General features: G+C 41.4%; 1 protein-coding gene across 26 annotated transcripts in view; it reads right to left on the bottom strand.

Annotated features, from left to right (window-relative positions):
• Positions 1–17,028, bottom strand: part of FHIT (fragile histidine triad diadenosine triphosphatase) — a 1,535,374-nt gene that overhangs the window by 859,273 nt on the left and 659,073 nt on the right. For 9 of the 26 annotated variants that reach the window (XM_044933637.1, XM_044933648.1, XM_044933657.2 and 6 more), the window contains exon 1: positions 2,814–2,952. The exons of 10 other annotated variants lie outside the window; for them this stretch is intronic. The gene's annotated coding sequence lies outside the window, so the exon portion shown is untranslated. Of the gene's footprint in view, positions 1–2,813; positions 2,953–17,028 lie in introns of those variants that run through there. 7 more of the 26 variants (XM_044933651.1, XM_044933650.1, XM_044933653.1 and 4 more) reach the window with 1 other exon arrangement.

The following is a 17,028-nucleotide window of genomic DNA, read 5'->3' as shown; positions in this document are numbered from 1 at the left end:
GTTAAGGAGGCCTCCCTGACTACACATGTGCCGAAAGGCTCCTCAGAGGTCCAAGGAGAGGGGGCATCACCTCACAGTAAGTGATGCAACTACCCACAGGCCTCTTTGCTGTATTCCATCTTGACTAAAAGATGTGCATACCCATGTGGAGGACCCTGAGGGATACCAAATACAGACTCAGAACCAGGCAAATTAAGATGATCAAAGGAAACACAGAAGAAATGCCCCATAAAAGTGATTCAAACCTCCAAGAGGGTAGGACTCTCTCTGTGTCTATCCACACATAAATGTACATTTTTAACACTTAACTTGTTTCACTACTTTCCATCTTCGTGGGAATGCTTCTCTGCAAAGGAGAAGAGCTGAGGCTCTTGTCGCTGACCACTGGTCTACTGGCTAAGGTTTGGTGCTCTCATCCCTGCGGCCTGACCTCAATCTCTGGCCAGGAACCAAAGTCCTGCTTCAAGTTGCTGAAGGCTGAGGCCACCCAAGATCAAACTGATAGAAATTTGATCATTTTGGATTGAAATGGTGGATTTGTATGTGCAACACTTGACAATAATATATTTTCCACGTACAGCGTATTCTGAGACAGTATCGAAATGGGAACAACAATTTTGGAAGTGGGACATGGACCAGGAGGGCATGGAAGCCCACAACTTATCTACCAACCTCAAGGAATTACCAAGCTTCTTGGCTTTCTCAGATGCTACTGCTCTAAGAAGACATTTAAGGATGCCAAAGTGCTTCATAAAGAATTGACTTCTTTTTGTGTCTTACCCTTCTGAACACCACATGATACAGCACTTAACACCTCGTGTCGTGTTCATTTAGAACCGGGTCTTTTTCACTAGAAGGTGAACTCTTCGTGGGCAGCAACAATGCCAAATACATTAAAAAAAAAAAAAAAAAAAACCTGCAGAATACAGCACGTTTTGCCACTGAACAGACAAATGTTTGTGTGATTGAACCACACTGGATTCACATCGAATACTGACAACCAAGGAATGAAGAGAACACTGGTTCCCAACTTCTTGGAACACTTAGTAGCCTTTGTAGCTCACAGGAGATTGGCAAACAAGACCTTCAATTTCACTCTTTAAGGCACATCCTGAGAGCCTTGGTTAGGGTACTTAATAGCTGGAGCAAATGAGTGGCACAGCCACAAGTCTGTTATTAAGAATACTGAATAATGTGTTACCAACACTGAGGTCAAGAAACAAAAATTGTCATCCAGGGGAAAGAGATTAATTAATATAAATTAATTTTCTTTTACAGTAGTAGATTGTGCAGGCATTTTTCACCTTCTGAGAATTTGAGAAAATCTTACAGTGCATAGAAACTTGCATATTTTCTGGGAGCAAAGAGCAGGTCCTCAGATTGGTTACCTGGGGTTCTGTTCAAGAGGAAGAACAAAAGACAGCGACATTTCTGCCAGTGTAAAGTCATGGGGTTGGGAATAAAAGGCAGGCAAGCTTTAGAGGGAATAGAGAAAGCTTGTGGATTTAAAAGAAATAAAATTATAATTACAATAGAGCTTACGTGGTTACACAATATGCAATACTATTAAGTACCCTCTCTGGAAAGAGGGTTCTTTGAAAACCAAAATGCAGAAGAGATCAGAAAACAAGTTAACAAAAGCTATTAAGTAAAGTCCATGAGAGGAAAAATTCCCTTTCATTAGCTTCTTCCTTCAGGTACAAGATAATAATGTTTGATTTGGAGCACAGGCAGAGAATTGAGGGCCTCATCATATAGCAAACTTGGGAAAATCATCTCTCTGGCCTTTGCTTTTCATTTCTGAAACGAAGGCTTGGAACAAGATAGTGTTTCCCCAAGTTTGTTCTGGAAGATTTAACAGGCATTACATGAAGAAAATGTTCCATGTTCAAACAGATTTGCAAAAAGTTGAATAATTCAACTACACAGGTTCCTTCCTTTTAGGAATTGGCAGAAGTTAACTAGTTTAATGTTGCTTCCAGGAGGGCACTATAATCTACAGCATTTCCCCCAAGCACGGAATTTTTCAGGGACAGACTGTGTCAAGTGACTAGTATTTTTCTGAACCCACATTAGAAAATTTGGATTATAAAGAGCTTGCAGGTACCTCTCTGGGTTTAGAGTCTGAATTCTCAATAATGATCATTTGAAATCAATATTACAAGACCACCCATCAATAGCCAACTAAGTTAACAATTAGTAGTATTTGGACAGAAATTAGATGCAAAATCTCCAATTTCAAAGTAGTACCCAAAAAAAAAAAAAAAAAAAAGGAGCCTGAAGGGCTACAGTCCATGGGATTGCAGAGAGTCAGACATGACCGAGCATGCACACACACAAAGCTAAGTGACAGGCCCAGGAGCTGCACTAGCGTCTCTCCAGGGTCAGAGCACAATCTCTTCCCCTGAAATGCCTGACTCTGTGCCAGAAAATGCAGACTTCGGAAGGTAAAGTCCCTCACCCAGTTGCAGAGGTTGGACCCAAATCATGAGACTACCAAGGCACACTGCCCTGGAATTATGACCATTTCCCTCAGAAACTTTCTTCCCCTCTAGAAGCCCCTTCCCAACCTCACCATGGATCTGAATTTCTGCAGAAGAGCAGATATTTGCTCACAAATGTTCCACCATATTGCAGCCCCACCTCCTGCACTTGTTCTCCCCACATCATATCCCCAAACTAAGTATCCACAAGGAGAACAGGAAGGAGAGGCCCCAGCACCGCAAAACTCTGCCTAAAAGACTTGTACGCCTCCCAACCACTTCTAGTGCTAACTCTTGTTCCCTAGGAATCTGCATGTGCCCAGGACTGACCTGCAGGTTCCAGAACAGCTACAGAAAACAGGAGACAGGGCACCCACTCTGCTCTCCCTGAGGCTTTTCCAAAAAGGAAAAGAAGGGAAGGTCAGTTGCCTCCAATAAAGGCTGATGAGGGGGCGGAGTCAGAGAACTCTCATCACCTGGATTCTGACCTTTCTCTCTCAAGATAGAAAGCTCAAGATTCTCCCATTGGTGAGGATTCATAGTGTGTTCATTTACATCTTGCCTACTCTCCACTGTTGTGTTCTATTTCTTCATTAAAAAACAAAACCCAGTGGCTAGGAGAGCTAGAAAGGGCCAGGAAATAGAACTCTTCAAGACTCCCAAGCCCTCTCCTTTCTTCCTGCCTTTTACTTTTTCACTTTCTGCCTTTTCTTGCAGAGTGACAAGGGAAGCAACCTCAGTGAAGTCACATAAGACCACAGTTTAGCTCAAAAATTATCAGCTGCAGTTTTGCATCTTGTTCTCCACTTTCTCTTTTTACTTTAGCTATTGAAAAAAAAATAACTTTTCCAATGAACTTTGAGCATAAATCAAAATAACACTGACCAATGCCACATTAGCGTCGAACAGTACCACCTGTCCCTTAAAGCAGGTGCTAATAAGCTCTCAGAAAAGCAAACAGCCACAGCTGAAAAAGATGTATTGTGGAGTTGCCTGTGAGTACTATACTCCCCTCCTAGCCTCTCAAGAATTACAGATGGGGAATGGAAACTTCAGGAAACTTCAGGATTGTGAAGAATCCATTCGGGACAAAAATTCATACTTTGATTACACCTTGGTCCAACTGACCACTTTGGAACCAAAGGTTACTTAAATGTGTAGCCCTGGATACCCTCTGTAGAAACAAACCAATGAAACACAAACCTCCATCAGCTGACCAATATTTACAAAGTGCCCCTTGCTCATGGTGTCATTCCTCCCACCAGCCAGGGTAAGAAAAACCAGAACCCAGCCTTCTCAGACCTCCCTCCTCCTTCGTGCCTCATCTATGTCTTATTATTGCCCTTTTCACATTGTTCCCCATTCTTATGTGCTGGTCTCTCCAGTGTTCTGTGAGCTTCTTGAGGCTGGGAGCACTGCTCATCTCATCTTGATAGCCCCAAGGACAGAGATGACAGCAAAAAAGTTTGAAGGAGTGGGTAGTGAACAAATAACAAGAAACAAAATTTTCAAAAATCTTAGTCTCCAAAGACATTAAATACCTTCTGGATGGTAAAACGTATGGTGAAATACATGAGACATGGAGGTAAGTGACAAAGGTCAGAATAAGAAGTGAAGGAGGAAGGGATCTCTGGATTTGGCTAAGAAGGTAGATGACAGGCTAGTTAGGAACATGAGTACAAATCTGATGTGCACAGGTATACAACAAGGGATGAGGGCTTCCCTGGTGGCTGAGTGGTAAAGAATCCACCTGCTGATGCAAGAGACCCGGGTTTGATCCCTGATCTGAGATGATCCCACATGCCACAGAGCAACAAGGCCTGTGCGCCATAACTACTGAGCCTGTGCTCCAGAGTCCAGGGACTGCAACTACTGAAGCGCTCTCACTCTAGACCCGTGTTCTGCAACGAGAGATGCCATGGCAACGAGAAGCCTGTGCCCTGCAACTAGAGAGTAGCCCTGCTTGCTGCAACCAGAGAAAAGCCCAAGCAGCAACGATGACTCAGCACCACCTAAATAAATAAATATTCTTTTTTAAAAACTGTAAAAAAAAGGATGAAAGAAGGATGAGAAAGTTGTGCTTGCAGTGAAGGAAATCTAGGTCCAGGATTTGATAGGATGATATACGGGAATCTTTAAAGGTAAGCTGAGACCCAGATGCACAAAGACTTTCACCACCAAACAAAAAGTATATATATATTTTTTCTCTAGACATTAGACAGGGGTGTATAAGGAATATAAACCTAGTTATGATGTCCAAGAGGATGCAGTGGACTGGAACTGAAAGCAGAGAAACCCACCAGACGTAGAAATCAGCCTATACTGCAGCAGAGGAAATCCTTACCACTCACCTATTTTAATCAAACAAGACTTTCATTTGAAAGATTAAAAGAGTTAAGAAAAATTAACATTAACGGAGAACAGGCATCAGAGACAGATGCTATGGGTCAAATGGGAACTTACAAATTATTATTAAAGTTCTCAGAGGGATCAAGAACACTCCATAACTGTATATTGAGAACAGGTTGTCCATCCACCAGGAAATAGAACTTATTCCTGATGGTTCCTGTGAAGAGTCTTGAATACAAGTGTGGACAGTGCTAAAGAGCAAACAGTGGGCGTGGGCACCAGAGACTAGCAACAGAGGGAGCCATCACCACCCGCTAAAAGAACAGGGGAAGAATAGTTTTACTCAAGGTGCTATCCCCAGAGACCAAGCTGCCCAGAGGGAGCTTCAGTAACAGAAGGACACAGCTCTGCCTAGAGATGAGGCTGTGAGGAAAAAGTCACGGGGTAAAAAATACCCTAACTTTGTTCTCAACACATCCTTCAAACTCACAGTGATGCCTCCCACTGGGCAAACCAGCAAGGAAGTACAGGGGATGCAAGGCAGAGAAGATGGAGGAATGGACCTAGAGAAAGAGAGATTAATCAACATAGGTGCTATGAGGGGGGTGGGAAATCTGAGTGTAAAATTAAGAATATGATTATTACAAATAAAAATTTTTAAAAAACAAGAAGTGGAAGGCAAGGTATAGAAAATTTCTTAGGGCAAAAAGATAAGGGGATGGAAAACCTAAGAGATTTGGAAGAGGGGTCCCAGAGAGAGCTCTGTGATTACTGAATGCCAAGGGTCTGGTGTCTGGGGATGCTACGGGGGAAAAAACATAGCAAAAGGGATGCAATGAAACCTGATCATTCTTTAGGATTCAATAACAGTTCCTTTGCCCCTGAGTCCTCCCAGCATCAAGAAATCTGGGACAATCTGTCCTCTCACCAAATCAGAAAAGCAGCTTTTTGTTTCAAAAGGTCTGTGGTGAAACACAATTCCATGACGTTAATCAATTTATTTCAATTGAGAGTGAAACATAAATGAAAGGTCCCCATTTCAGAAAAGGCCATGAAAATGTGAAGACGTTATTATTTCCAAGCTGAAAGAAGAGGCGAGATTCTCTGCCTGGCCCATTTCAGAAAGGTTCAATCAGACAGGGCAGGGGAATAGATTTAAAATAGAAAAGTAATGGGAAAAGGGCTTTCCACGTAAGGAGATGGTGACTGATGAAACGCCATCTCCCTGGAGCTAACTCTATTAATACCCTTTTTTTTAGGCAGTTTGGAAAGTTTGAAAACCTGCTCCCCATTTCATACAGCTTGTGAGTCTAAATACATATTTGTATCCACAAATACATTCATGTATACACAGTGGTCTCATCCACTGATGAGTGCATATCCAATATGGAGATCACCATCATAAAACAGGGCTTCCCAGGTGGTGCTAGTGGTAAAGAACCCACCTGCAAATGCAGATGACATAAGAGATGCAGGTTGGATCCCTGGGTTGGGAAGATCCCGTGGAGGAGGACCTGGCAACCCCCTCCAGTATTCTTGCCTGAAGAATCCCATGGACAGAGGATCCCAGTGGGCTACAGTCCACAGGGTGGCAAAGAGTTGGACATGACTGAAGTGACTTAGCATGCATGCACACGTCTTAAAATAGATCTAAATATGGAAAAAAAATCTGCATGCTGTTTTTCAAAGAAATAAAAAGGAGAACAGTGGCCCCAGACTGTAACACCCAATTCATTGATTCATTTATTTATTCAACAGCTATTTATTGGGCATGTACCTTATCACAGACATAGGGCCTAGCACTCCATGGTTCTGGCTCTTTTAGATGAACACTGAGCCAGGTCAGGAGGGGAGCTCTCATCTGCCAAATTTTAGAGCTGCATTTCAGCAGCAATTTGAAAAATCAAGGGCATAGGCATCCCAAATGTCTAAAAGCTATCCAGCCAGATCCCCTCCCTTTAATTTATTCCCCTACACTTGGGTGCCCCATGGTCTCCTGCAGGTCAAAAATAACACGGACAATTCAATGCCTTATGACTGCACATTAAATATCTAAATTAGGAGTATTCAGATGGAAGCTGCAGTAATATTTTAATAAAAGTACACTAAATAAGGCAGCTGGTGATAAATCTCTTAATAAACATGTAGTCAGTGGTGCATTTAATTTGATGGCAGAGTCCACTTTCAAATGACCCAAAAATTGCATTTTGTAAGAATAAAGATGCAGAGTCCACCTCTCTCATGCTGTTTTTAAGAAATGTATTTGCACACTTAGAAGATATCAGTGCGAAGAAGCTTCCTTTCACATTTGAATGTGGTTGGAAAGCTTTGTTACTTATTTAAAGAAAAAAAAAAAAATATATATATATATATACTTGTCCAGCTATCCCAGGACATTTATGAAAACAAGGTGAGCCCTGGAGTGACGTTTGAATCATTAGATGCCTCATTAGTTGCTATGAAAACAGACTTCAATCTTCTGCTTTCCATTCTCTAATAATCAAACCAGTTCAGTCACTCAGTCGTGTTCGACCCTTTGCAACCCCATGAATCACAGCACGCCAGGCCTCCCTGTCCATCACCAACTCCCGGAGTTCACCCAAACTCATGTGCATCAAGTCAGTGATGCCATCCAGCCATCTATCCTCTGTCGTCCCCTTCTCTTCCTGCCCTCAATCCCTCCCAGCATCAGGGTCTTTTCCAATGAGTCAACTCTTCGCATGAGGTGGCCAAAGTACTGGAGTTTCAGCCTCAGCATCAGTCCTTCCAATGAACACCCAGGACTGGTCTCCTTTAGGATGGACTGGTTGGATCTCCTTGCAGTCCAAGGGATTCGCAAGAGTCTTCTCCAGCACCATGTTCAAAAGCATCAATTCTTCGGTGCTCAGCTTTCTTCACAGTCCAACTCTCACATCCATACATGACCACTGGAAAAACCATAGCCTTGACTAAATGGACCTTTGTTGGCAAAGTAATGTCTCTGCTTTTCAATATGCTATCTAGGTTGGGCATAACTTTCCTTCCAAGGAGTAAGCGTCTTTTAATTTCATGGCTGCAATCACCATCTACAGTGATTTTGGAGCCCCAAAAAATAAAGTCTGACACTGTTCCCACTGTCTCCCCATCTATTTTCCATGAAGTGATGGGACCAGATGCCATGATCTTCGTTTTCTGAATGTTGAGCTTTAAGCCAACTTTTTCACTCTCCTCTTTCACTTTCATCAAGAGGCTTTTGAGTTCCTCTTCACTTTCTGCCATAAGGGTGGTGTCATCTGCATATCTGAGGTTATTGATATTTCTCCCGGCAATCTTGATTCCAGCTTGTGCTTCCTCCAGCCCAGCGTTTCTCATGATGTACTCTGCATATAAGTTAAATAAACAGGGTGACAATATACAGCCTTGATGTACTCCTTTTCCTATTTGGAACCAGTCTGTTGTTCCATGTCCAGTTCTAACTGTTGCTTCCTGACCTGCATATAGGTTTCTCAAGAGGCAGGTCAGGTGGTCTGGTATTCCCATCTCTTTCAGAATTTTCCACAGTTTATTTTGTGAGCCACACAGTCAAAAGCTTTGGCATAGTCAATAAAGCAGAAATAGATGTTTTTCTGGAACTCTCTTCCTTTTTTGATGATCCAGCGGATGTTGGCAATTTGATCTCTGGTTCCTCTGCCTTTTCTAAGCCCAGCTTGAACATCTGGAAATTCATGGTTCACGTACAGCTGAAGCCTGGCTTGGAGAATTTTGAGCATTACTTTACTAGAGTGTGATATGAGTGCAACTGTGCGGTACTTTGAGCGTTCTTTGGCATTGCCTTTCTTTGGGATTGGAATGAAAACGGACCTTTTCCAGTCCTGTGGCCACTGCTGAGTTGTCCAAATTTGCTGGCATATTGAGTGCAGCACTTTCACAGCATCATCTTTCAGGATTTGAAAGTGCTCAACTGGAATTCCATCACCTCCACTAGCTTTGTTTGTAGTGATGCTTTCTAAGGCCCACTTGACTTCACATTCCAGGATGTCTGGCTCTAAGTGAGGGATCACACCATCGTGATTATCTGGGTTGTGAAGATCTTTTTTGTACAGTGCTTCTGTGTATTCTTGCCACCTCTTCTTAATATCTTCTGCTTCTGTTAGGTCCATACCATTTCTGTCCTTTATCGAGCCCATCTTTGCATGAAATGTTCCCTTGGTATCTCTAATTTTCTTGATATTAGCTAACCATAATTCATTTGCTTCAATAACTCCTGCTACTGCTAAGTCGCTTCAGTCCTGTCAGACTCTGTGCAACCCCATAGACAGCAGCCCACCAGGCTCCCCCGTCTCTGATATTCTCCAGGCAAGAACACTGGAGTGGGTTGCCATTTCCTTCTAATAACTCCAGGTGACTCCAATTTCATAGCAAGCTCTTTGAAAGGCTAAAGAGATCACTGTTAGTTCCTAAAGGCTTGAGACTAAGTGTGTTTAAATCACTCTATATGGGTCCAGCATATAGAGTTCCTCTAGGCAGAGGAAGGTGATGAAAGAAGACCAATATATCTTCCAAAAGCCATTTGTGAATACAGAGAATGGACACTTAAATACACAGAGAGGGATAAAGAATTGCAATCCATATATGTATCTAGTTTATAAACATTTACATCATCTGCCCTTTCTTATTCAGCCTATCATTTAAAATGGGCAGAGATAGATCTTATTCTTATTAATTATCAGCATAATTTCATTTGCTGGAAATTAGCCAGCTTAATTTCTACCTTATGCAGAATGCATTCTTTTCATATGGCAGACATTTTAAGGATAAATTTAAAAGAAAACTAATTGAAGAGTTAATACAGAACAAACCAGTTGAACTATTTACAAAATAGATAAATGGCAAGGACCTGCTTACAGCACAGGGAACTATATTCAATATCTTGTAATAACCTAGAATGAAAAAGAATCTGGAAAAGAATATATACTATATACATATATATACATAGATAAATATCAATTTTCTGTATTACTAAAACTAATATCATATTGTAAATCAACTATCCTTCAACAAACCACATGCACACAGACACAGACACACAAACCAACAACAATGTATTTGACTCCAAGGAAAAAATGGGTCTTGTTGATTTTTATGTTAGTGTCATAAAAATAAATGAAAGTTTTAATGCAGGAGTCATATTTCATCATCACTGAAGAGAGTCCCAAGGAATTATACAGATGTCGCTATATTTATTTGTACAGACATATTTCCAAATTTCCTTTTTGATTATTGGAGAGAACTAATTCCTAGAAAGGGCTTCCCAGGTGGCTCAGAGAATCCCCCTGCTAATTCAGAGAGAATCCCTCTGCTAATGAAGGAGATGCAGGACCATGCATGTTTGACCCCTGGGGTGGGAAGATTCCCCCTGGAGTAGGGTATGGCAACCCACTAAAGGATTTTTGCCTGGAAAATCCCAGGACAGGGGAGCATGGCGGGCTACAGTCCATATGGTAGCAACAAGTTGGGCACGACTAAGAGACTGAGCATTCACAATTCTTAGAAAACATTTCCTAGATGTCTTCTTTCATATACCATGCCTTTGGACATGAAATTAATTCCAAGCAAAGAAATAAAATACTCAAAAAAGGAAAGTAGTTTTATGATCTGACCTTTAATGTTATTTCAAGAGACATGTAACAGATCTTTGGTTCTGGTTTTCATGCATCTGCAATTACCCCACCACCCATCTCTTGTGGCACAGTCAAACATACTTGTGTGTGGAAAACTTCCAAATCATAAAAGTGATGTGATATTGACTAAGTTAATGCACTGAGGAGAGAATGGTTGTTTCCTGGAAATTCTGAGAACAGTGATTATACTTTGGTTAAAGTAAATATACATACATAGACACACAGGTTACACACATATACATATACATGCTGCTGCTGCTGCTGCTAAGTCGCTTCAATCGTGTCCGACTCTGTGCGACCCCATAGACAGCAGCCCACCAGGCTCCCCCGTCCCTGGGATTCTCCAGGCAAGAACACTGGAGTGGGTTGCCATTTCCTTCTCCAATGCATGAAAGGGAAAAGTGAAAGGGAAGTCACTCAGTCGTGTCCGACTCTTAGCGACCCCATGGACTGCAGCCTATCAGGCTCCTTTGTCCATGGGATTTTCCAGGCAAGAGTACTGGAGTGGGGTGCCATTGCCTTCTCCGATACATATACATGCACACCTATATATGTGTACACCCAGAAAACACGTCATAATATATACACAAATACATAGATATAGATATATAAACATATAGTGTTATACATATACATGCAGATATATTAATATATAGTTTTTTAAATTAATAGAGCCTGATTACCTAAACCATTATTACAGCTTGGAATAAACCTGAAATGTGAAAATTGGGAATCGCTTGTTTTATCTTGAGAAGGATAAATTTTGGTATAATCTCCAGAGTGGAATAAGAAGCTCCTATGTGTCAGCCAGCCACATCAGAGGAACATTAACATCTTGAGAGTTCTAGCAAATTAACAGCCCAGGTAACAAAACACAAGGAACTCTGGCCAGTCTCTTACTCACTCGGTTGGATCTGGCCACTTCTCCATGTATTCCCACCACACTCAATGGAGCATGAGTCATTTGAGTAATGAGTCAGAAAATGTTTAGGAGCCTCAGTGCAACAGCAGACGTGATGCTTAAGATAAATTTCAGAGGTATTAGGACAGTGTTTTCATTTCTGCGCTAGGCAGACCATATCTCCTGTTGGTGATGAACAAAATTCTTCCTTCCTTTCCAGGAGACAGAAGCTGGATCATATGCTATCTCAAGGCTCATCCCAGCCTGAGCTTTAAAATTTCAAGCAAAAATAATTAAAAGAGGCAAAGGCAATGTACAAATGTCTCAAATCAGCGCCCTGTTTGATGTTAGTTTTGCAAAATGGTGTCTAATGGGTTCATTGGCCACTTCAGTGACTCCACCATCAAGTACTACAAGTTTTTGTTAATAAAAAAAAAATGTTTAAGTGAAAAAAGTCTGAAAAGAAGGGAAGTTTAGAAATCAGTGGAATTAACGGATCATCACAGATTCTTTTAAATTCACAATGCCTAGATTATCACAACAGGAATTTCTATCAGGCTTTGAGTTTTGATCATAGAAACACTGTTATCTGATTTTAACCTGCGTACATCCATGATCAGTCACTAAGTCATGTCGACTCTTTTGTGACCCCATGGACTGTAGCCCACCAGGCACCTCTGTCCATGGGCTTCTCCAGGCAAGAATACTAGAGTGGGTTGTCATTTCCTCCTCCGGGGGATTTTCCCAACCCAGGGATAAAACTCATATCTTCTGCATTGGCAGGCAGATTATTTACCACGTGATTTTAACCTATTTCTTTTCAACTTGAATGATACCGCTAAATCCTATTTTATCCTTCTGGCTAATATAAATTACCTTTTTTTGACCTGCTAGTTGTTGTGAAAAGCCAGCCAGACTATAGCTGTATGTTACTGAATGACATTGTGGAAGCAGTGTAAGGTATGTACATTATTACCAGTTGGAAGTTTACGAGCCCTGAAATGGGAGTCTTGTTTTGGCAATACTGTCTTTCTAGCTCAGGCAAGTCACGGTTCCCATGCAATAAGTTTCTTCTGCTATAGGTTGTATCTTACTTGTCAATTCCTACCAACCAGTTGAAGCTGTCTGGAGTGGTTAGGCAGGATGCTGAGGGGTGGAGTGTCATGTTTGATGACTGATGCCTGCCAAGGGTGTTCAATAGAGTGGTGGCAATTTTACTTTGTGTTTGCCATTCATTGACTAGAGAACTGCTGCTCTGACGTGTACACATAGCACCAGGGATCTTTTTAAAATGCAGATTCTGATTCAGTAGTTCTGGGGTGGTGAAATTACACCTTTCTAACAGGATCCCAACTGGTGCTGATACCGCTGGTTCAGGGACCACAAGAAGCAAGGTAAGGTCTCTTTCAGCTCTTAACCTCTTTCTCCTTCTCTCCCTCTCTCTCTCTCTCTCTGTGTCTATCACACACACACCATACTTTCTTCCTTTTATATATATATACATATATATATACATATATATATACACACATATATGAAAAGTGAAAGTTGCTCAGTCCTGTCCAACTCTTTGTGACCCCATGGACTATACAGTCCATGGAATTCTCTAGGCCAGAATACTGGAGTGAGTAGCCTTTCCCTTCTTCAGGAGATCTTCCCAACCCAGGGATCAAACCCAGGTCTCCCACACTGCAGGTGATTCTTTACCAGCTGAGCCACAAGGGAAGCCCAAGAATATTGGAGTGGGTAGCCTATTGCTTCTCCAGCAGATCTTCCCGACCCAGGAATCAAACTGGTGTCTCCTGCACTGCAGGCAGATTCTTTACCAACCGAGTTATCAGGGAAGCCCCTATATATGAAAACGTGCTTACCAAATGCCAGGAATAGTGATAAGCATATGAATTTGTGATTTCACTTAACTGACTTAATTTTCAACTCTCTTACCACCCCTACCAAAAACGTTGACTGAAAGTTTCCAGGAGAGGAAATGAAGACTAATGGAAGGAAACTAATTTGCCTAACATTACAGAGCTGACAGGTAGTCTAGACAAGATGTAAACCCAGGGGAACTAAAACAGCAGTACCTTTGTCCTTGACCTCTGTTATCTTCTTGCCTCAATATCATAACACATCAGTATGCCTACCTGTGCCAGCCACTAGGGTGCCTCAGACACATCATCTCTTCCCTTTCCTTAACAACCTTAGGAGGTAGGTAATATCATTATTTTTATTTTGCAGGTAACAAAAATTAATTAACCTTCCTTCAATAGCCTCAAACTCAGAAACAACTGTAGCGATTCTTATTTAAGTAAAAGATTAGATCAACAAAATATCTATAATGAACTAAACACAAGAAACAATATGTTAATGAGAAGAAAATTTTTTAGCTTGTCTAATCACCAGGCTAAAAAACAAACAAACAAAAAAACATGACTCTCAGTGAAAACATAGAAAGAATCCCTTCATAAATTCAAGCTACCTCAATGCATTTTTGTCAGGTGAGCCCAAATGCCTCTGTATAGTTTAACCACGACATTATCAAAGTCTAGATAATTACTGGGCCCAAACAGAACCCATCAATGGGATTTACAGCTGGAGAGGCAGCAAAGATTCCTTTCTTATCTTCCTCTTTTACTACCTAAAAGATCCTTCTTTATTAACAAGCAAATGAAAAAAGATTGTATTTGACAACAGATGCTACACTTACACAGGCTTTGGGAGAGCGAGCGTCATAGTAACATGACAGCAGGCTTTCTGCTTTGCTTTGTTTAAAAACAAGTTTGCTTAAAAGCCAAAAGGTTTGAAGCTGTGACTGTCACCCTTGGCTGTAGGCTGAACTTTGTGTGCAGTGTGTGGTTTGTTATAGTTGTTTAGTTGCTAAGTCGTATCCAACTCTTTTGCGACCCCACGGACTATAGCCCACCAGACTCCTCTGTCCATGGGAATTCCCAGGCAAGAATACTGGAGTGTGTTGTCATTTGTTTCTCCAGGGGTTCTTCCCGACCCAGGGATCGAACTCACGTCTCCTGAATTGGCAGGCAGCTTCTTTTATCACTGAGCCATGGAGGGGACTTTAAAAATAAAATACTGATTTCTAGATCCCACCCCTAGAGCGTCTGACTTAGTTGAACCGAGGTGCGACCTAGGTATCGGGATATTTTAAAGTGTCTTAGTTTCGTATTGCTTAATTAAAGCAATGCCTATGCCACATGGTAGGGATGGAAGATGGCTGTCAAAGGAATGAAGGTCTCATTGAAGAATGCCATCATCAGATCAGAGCAGACCCTGGAGGTTCTGGGACAGTGAGAGAGTTTTCTTAAATTTCATAAACAGATACATTGTATCAGAAAAGAATTACACAGGGCATTTGTTGCATAGTCTTCACTACCAAAATGATTTTCTCCCCTTATCAGAATTGTTTCCACTGGAGGGCAGTCTCCTCTTGGGAAGAAACGAATGGGGACACAACCTTCTCACCAGACCAATGTTTTAAATATTGACTGAGACTGTAACACTTGCATGAGTTTCTTTTTGAGACAATTTCCTGGAGATGGACTGTTGGGCATGCAAAGAATTCGTGTTATACATCAAGATCCTGCCAAATTAAATGTTTATCTCTGTCTGCTAAAACTAAAAGGATAACACCTTAACCCAAAAACATAAATATGCACATGTATGGGAAGTCCTGGGACAGGAAGAGCCCCTGGAGAATGAAATGGCAATCCACTCCACTATTCTTACCTGGAGAATCCCATGGACAGAGAAGCCTGGCAGGCTGCAGTCCATGGGGTCACAAACTGAGTGACTAACATCTCCTTTCTCATGGGAGTCCTTGAGGTATACAAACATAGTAAGACTAATAACATATAAACAATAATAACAACAAAAAGTAACAGTTACTACATACTGTGTGTCAGATTCTGTGCTCATCAATTTAAGTATTTTACTTGATACTCAGAACAATTTGATGTTTTATAGGTGAGAAAACTGAAGATGAGAACCATTAAAAGAAATGTGTCCACGACCATATATCAAATAAGGAGCCGAGCTAGGACATGACTCCCAGCTCTCTGACTCCAGAGCCAGCCCTTTAAGCGGTGTAGATGGTACAGTGGCGAGTATGGCTGCCTTCCAAGGCCAGCCCTTGGAACCATCAGTGATCCTCCTCTACTGAGCAGAAGCATCAGGCTCCCGAGGCAGCAGGAGACCATCTAAATCAGCACACATCAACCTGACAGCACTAGAAGAAAACTGTCTTCATTTCAGATTATTAAAACAAAACAAACAAACAAAAAAAAACCTGAAAGGAGAAGATCTGGGCAAAGTGAGAAATACGTTATTCTCAATACGTTATTCTCCTTGCTGTTTTTCATATTTTGAGACATTTGTGGTTCTCTCCATTTCCTTTTGCAATGCCTGTCAATCTCATTATGGATGAATTTGGCTTTCCTATGCTATGTCTTCAGTCACCATACAGAACTTTGAACTAACTGGTCACATTTCCTCAGAGACTTGTTCCCCAGATCAGGGGTTGGCAAACATTTTCTACAAAGGGCCAGATAGTAAATATTTCAGGCTATGCAGGCCCCATATACTCTTTTGCAATTATTCAACCTTTCTGGTATACCATAAGAGCAGCCAGAGATGATATGATAACACAGATGATATGACAACATAGAAGATAAGAACGAAAGAGCAAGGCTGTGTTCCAATAGAACTTTATTTATGGTCACTGAAACTATCATTTTCACGTGCCACAATTATTACTCCTCTTTTGACTTTTTTTTAAACTATTCAAAAATGTAAAAACCATCCTTAGATCATGAGCCACATGAAAACAGGCAACAGGCTAGATTTGGTTGATGGAGCGACATTTGCCAGCCTCTGCCCAATATTCCAGTACTGGAGTGGGTTGCTATTACCCTCTCCAGGGGATATTCCCGACCCACGGATCAACCCTGGGTCTCGCGAACTATACAGGCAGATTCTTTACCATCTGAGCCACTGGGGAAGCCTGTCCTACAAGACAAAGCATCCTATATTAAAGGCATTAGGCACAGTGCAAAGTTTCGTCATGTTCAAAGATCTCATCTGGTAATTGCTCCATGCTCAAAGAGCAGAAGTATCCACAGGTACCAGTGGGTGAGAATCACTTGCCTTCCCTAAAACCACTTTTTAGTATTTTATACATATTCTCTAAAAGTAGCCTAGTTAAATCACCAGCTCTCTCGGAAGCATTAGAAACAAAAAATAATATCAATATAAACTGATATTTAAAGACACTTCATCGCACACAATTACAATGTATTTCAGCTCTAAATTTTTCTTGAGAAAAGATTCTAGAATCTGGGCTCTGAAAGGCATCTTAAAGAGCAGATCGGCCAGTTATTTTCACATGGCTTTCCCCAGAGTCTGCGAGGGCCTTAAGGGTGTCTGCAGAAACAGCCCCACAAGATGACCTGGGGTTAAGGTATTTAGCAAGGGTATGCTGGAGTTGGCTCCCACTAGCTCCATGAGAATTGCTTGTCACATTTTCAGGATATTGTGAACAGTTGATGTCAGGTTGATAAACTGAAATTGGCCACATCAGGAGCATTTACTCCATTGAAGTCCCCAAATCCTCCAGTGCTCCATA

The sequence above is a fragment of the Bubalus bubalis genome, chromosome 21 (genome assembly GCF_019923935.1).
Source record: "Bubalus bubalis isolate 160015118507 breed Murrah chromosome 21, NDDB_SH_1, whole genome shotgun sequence".
NCBI lineage: Eukaryota > Metazoa > Chordata > Mammalia > Artiodactyla > Bovidae > Bubalus > Bubalus bubalis.
Note: the sequence above shows the minus strand (reverse complement) of the source record. Positions and strands in the feature narration are given on the sequence as shown.